This window comes from Poromitra crassiceps (assembly GCF_964638095.1).
Source record: "Poromitra crassiceps genome assembly, chromosome: 26".
Lineage (NCBI taxonomy): Eukaryota > Metazoa > Chordata > Actinopteri > Beryciformes > Melamphaidae > Poromitra > Poromitra crassiceps.
Window position 1 is genome coordinate 16079494 of NC_139640.1, and position 5000 is coordinate 16084493.

General features: G+C 44.3%; 1 protein-coding gene across 1 annotated transcript in view; it reads left to right on the forward strand.

The window, feature by feature from the left end:
- The window catches only part of LOC310798709 (XK-related protein 8-like), a gene marked incomplete at its 5' end in the record, with an annotated part of 11585 nt that overhangs the window by 3099 nt on the left and 3486 nt on the right, over positions 1-5000 (forward strand). The gene's annotated exons all lie outside the window — the stretch shown is intronic.

The window sequence follows — 5000 nt, forward strand, 5'->3', positions numbered from 1 at the left end:
TGCTGTTATATGTGGTGGAAATGAGCCATAATTGGACCCCTTCATTTTTGTCCACAGTCTGAAGACTAACACTTTCAGATGTTTATTAAATGAGAATGTACCTGTCATACATCCCCTTGTGGTGGCATGAGGTGACAGCTGACCCCTTTATGAAAATCTCAGTTTTTGCCAAACACAAAACATGCAGTTTTTTTAATGTAGTATTCATGTGTTATTTTCCCCCTATTCTATTTGAACTAGAAATATCATGCACCATGGCTGCAGTTATGGAAATCGCCCACTCTGCAGGCTCACAGACACAGCTCACATGCTCCGTGTCACATATGCAGCTCAGACGCTGTGCGGCCTCAAAGCCTGCTCTATTGGCATGCATATTTGTATCCATGTGTGATGATGTTAGTTCCCATATCAGCCATTTCATTGTAGTGATACAATTTAAAAAACTTGACCTTATGAATAAATCTAATATGGCAGCAGCTGGGGGCTCCTGTCCGCTGGGCGGTGGGTGTTGGTCTCACCTGTGGGCAGGGTTGGGCAGCGGTGGGGCGTGGCTGCCTGGTTCGGAGGTGGGGACGGGACCGGGTGGTGGCAGAGTCCTGCAACGGGTCGGATAACAAATAATACTTGTATAAATACGTATATGAATTCAGGGGTAAAAATGAACTAAACGCGGGCGGGCAGTGCTTGGGAACAACGTACAGTAGAGTAGAACCATGTACTGTATGTTTTTGTGTTGTGCTCAGGCTGAATTCACAGTCACTTACGGTAATCTCTGGTGCATGACGTGGCCACGTGGGCAGTGTGTGTGCTGTTGGCGGAGGTCAGTCAGCCAGACAGAGCGAGAGGAGTAGGCTACTTTTACCTAGCCTAGGTAAACCCAGCCACCACGTGACCTGCTCTCTCAGTTCCCAGTCACTAGCGTCTAGACTCCGGGCCATTCAGATCGATTTCTGGGGCGATTGAAAGACCCGCGCAGACCCGCAGCCACCCCGCAGCCAATGAGTGACGGCGTGACTGCCAACATCAGTCCTGCCGTGATCGGCCAATCAGAGAGTGCGTCTTTGTCAATGACGTGTAACAGCTGCAGCGGCTTAGCACTACCTAGCCGTTAGCATTTGGCCTCTCTAAAGCATAGCTCCCGAGCTAGCTACTAGCTGGCTAGCTATATGGCTATGCAACTACGTGAGGAAATTCAAGTGAAAACAGCTGTTGAGGTTGAGGTCTGTTGATCAAAATAACACCTAGCGTTATCGAAATCGGATTTTAGCGGACCATACAAGCCAGGGCTTCAGAGCTGATCACCTGGACACATTTTATGGCGAAATTATCTGATAAACTTGTCTGTGCTGCTCTGTGGTGATCAGCTAATGTCTTCATAGCATTGTGATGATTTAATGCATTATGGAAGATAAACGCTGGTTTAACATAATTAAAATAATTCCCTACCAAACATGTAAAGTGACGCTTCTGGGCAGTAGACCATTTGGGCATAACATTATGTAATGTGACATGAGATCACCACATTTCAATAAATATAACGTTTTTGCACATTTGAATGCTGCTGGTCGTTTGTTTAATGCTGTATATATTGGATATTTAAAGCTGATACACAACACAATTGTGTTGAGGTAATTCTGCAAAGCTCAGTTAAAAATATAACATGTAACACTTTACACAATCAAATCTAACTTATTCACAGCAATACACAGTCCAGTAGTACAGTGGGCTAATTGTTTGAATTATATCGAAATATATTTGCATGGTGTAGCATGTAATGCAGATAATGTAGCTAGATACTCTGACACAGAAAGGCAGACAAGCTAGCAGCAGGGATCTTGTCACACTGATTCCAGATAAACTCCTCTGTCTAGCCAGCTATACAATATTGATCAAAATAACACCTATATCGAAATCGGATTTTAGCGGACCATACAAGCCGGGGCTTCAGAGCTGATCACCTGGACACATTTTACGGCGAAATTATCTGATAAACTTGTCTGTGCAGCTCTGTTAGAGAAGGAAACCTCTCTTTGCATTTTATTTTTTAATAAAAGTAGGCTACTTGTGATATCTCACGTGGTCGATCATCATTGCAAATTTATGTGAACAGCTAGGTTTAATGACAAATATGGAATATCACCCAAGGAAATACCACGGTTTAATGCCAACAGATAAACCATACAGATTTGTTGTAATTGTGAACACATAAGGGAGCAAAGACATGGTTTTCAAGTATAACACAACTTTTATTCAAAGACAGGATTGAAAAATATAGGTCACTTGTATTCACTTCAGTAATGTCAGGTCTCAGTCGCATTCACGCTAACCTCTTAACGTCTAGCTATAGCTAGGTTACATCTGGATTATGTATAATATACAGAATTGCACAGTACACAGTTGCACAGTTACTGCACAGTAACGTGTACAAATATTGAACGCAACAGTCTCGTTCTGGAGCGAACCCCTCAGCTGAATTCACGTTGGAATATGATATCAAGGCTTGATACATTTGATTGTAGCTACTCATACAGCCGTGTGGAGCTTATCTAGCTAGGTTGCATCTGGAATATGATATCAAGCCAGTAATGTAGCTAGCTAGCGTTAAATAGGTTTATCTGTAACCACGCTGAAATGTGAGGGCATTAACGTTAATATTTCAATTAGGTCAAACACACCTTACCGTTATGACTGCGGCCGTTTTGGATTAACATTAGCGTTAAGTCCATGATCAAATCTAGCATTTCGGTATATTCAGTGTGTGTGTGTGAAAAGGATGTTAGCATGCTAGCATTATTAGCACAGAATGTATACAGTCCATGGTACAACGTTAGGCCTTCAAGTCCTGAGGCGAACAGCACCGGAGGATGAAGTCTGCAGACTGGCTAGGCTCTTGCATTCAGTGTCCAACAAGCACGCCTGTTTCCTCATCAGGTTGGCAGCAGCTGACTGAGAAGGGTTTAGAATTAATACCTGAAAGAATAAACAGAGAGGACGTCAGTACAGTAGACACATGTAACAGTATAGATCCCCGTTATGAGGTCTGTTGATCAAAATATCACCTCAAGCTATATCGAAATCGCGTTTTAGTGGACGGGCAGCGATCATCCAAACGGGTTCATAGCTGGTCTGCGGCTAGCTAGTAGCTAGCAACGTAGCCATCGATTAAAACAGGGTTACATTTATGATCTTTTAGTGATGTTGGTAGACACACGTAACAGTATATCCCCGTTATGAGGTCTGTTGATCAAAAGATCACCAAACGCTATATCGAAATCGGGTCTGAGCGGACGGGCAGCGACCATACAAAGGACAGCTTGTACAAGCTGGGGCTTCTCATCACCTGGACACATTTTACGGCGAAATTATCTGATAAACTGGCTGCGCATAACATTACTTATTTGCGGGAGTGCACGGGGGAAGTGGAGATTAATCGTGCAGCACTAGTACATTAGGTTATAAGTACATACCTCAGTCAGACTCTGGCAAATCCGACATGATTTGCAATCCTGTTGGTGTAGTTTCACACCAACCCTCTCCAGGCGTAGAAATACCCCCTTCTCGAGTGGTTTGCAGCTGCCCAACTTGCCTTTAGAACGAAGGTTTATCTTACACAACCTGCAACCTGTGGTTGCTAGCAGTAGCCTAGTGAGTTAGCTAGGTGGAGTTAGCTCGAGCGCTAACAACAAAGGTCGCAGAGTGATGACGCCATCTGCTGCACTGCGCATGTGCTCTGTGCACTAAACTGGTTGGATGATGGTTGCGCAATGGAGTGGTCTATCGGGGGGGGCCCAACAACCGCAGGAAATCGATTAACAATGGTGGGATTCCAGACCATAGTGACTGAGAACAGGTCTGAGAGCAGGTCACGTGGGGGATGGGTTTACCCAGGCTAACTTTTACCCCCTGTCAAACAGTTGTTTTACGCTTTGTTTCTCTATAAGCAACATGTTTCCAGCGTGCATACTGCATTGTTTGATGCTACAGACTGCACAACATAAACATTTAAAACTCAGCCGTGGAGTCAACGTGTTAGACTGGAGACGAGACGTTCTCTTACTGGTTTCCATAACAACGGGCAGGGCACGGGCACGGGCACGGGTTTTATATTGACGGGTCTGGGTGGGCACGGGTTTTATATTGATGGGTCTGGGTGGGCACGGGTTTTATATTGATGGGTCTGGGCGGGCACAGGTTTTATATTGACGGGTCTGGGCGGGCACGGGTTTTATATTGACGGGTCTGGGCGGGCACAGGTTTTATATTGACGGGTCTGGGCGGGCACATGTTTTATATTGACGGGTCTGGGCGGGCACAGGTTTTATATTGACGGGTCTGGGCGGGCACAGGTTTTATATTGACATGTCTGGTCTCAGTGTACTTACTTCTTCATTTCATTTCCTGAAAAAAAGTGAAAGCCCTTTTGAAAGTGTTGAGGGTTTGTGCCCCCCTACACACACACACACACACACACACACACACGCACACACACACACACACACGCGCGTCAGTCGACAGGGTCCTTGAACCTCAAGGGAGAACTGATACCTGATTGGGCGAATCAGTAAACATGAGCCACTGATTGTTCCTATGCAGATTATTATGGGGGGGGGGAGAAAGAAAGAAAGAAAGAAAGAAAGAAAGAAAGAAAGAAAGAAAGAAAGAAAGAAAGAAAGAAAGAAAGAATTGACTGACTGACTAATTGCATTAATTTATGAATGTACAGTAAATAAGACTAAAGACTGGGAGATAATTGACTATAGCTTAGCTTGTATCCTGGGTCCAACATTTAGTCACTCAGCTGGGTGTAGGAGGTGTTTTTGACGTGCTTCAAAACATTGATGTCCAGGTGGTGTTTTGCAGTTTGGGTGAGAGGTTCCCATTTAATGATGTTTACAGGCAGTAAAACTATTCTGTTAACTATTAAGAAAATACAGTAACGTGAATCTATTGCACAATCCTGATGAACGGCAAAAACCTGTGTGATCTCCCCATCACCCAAG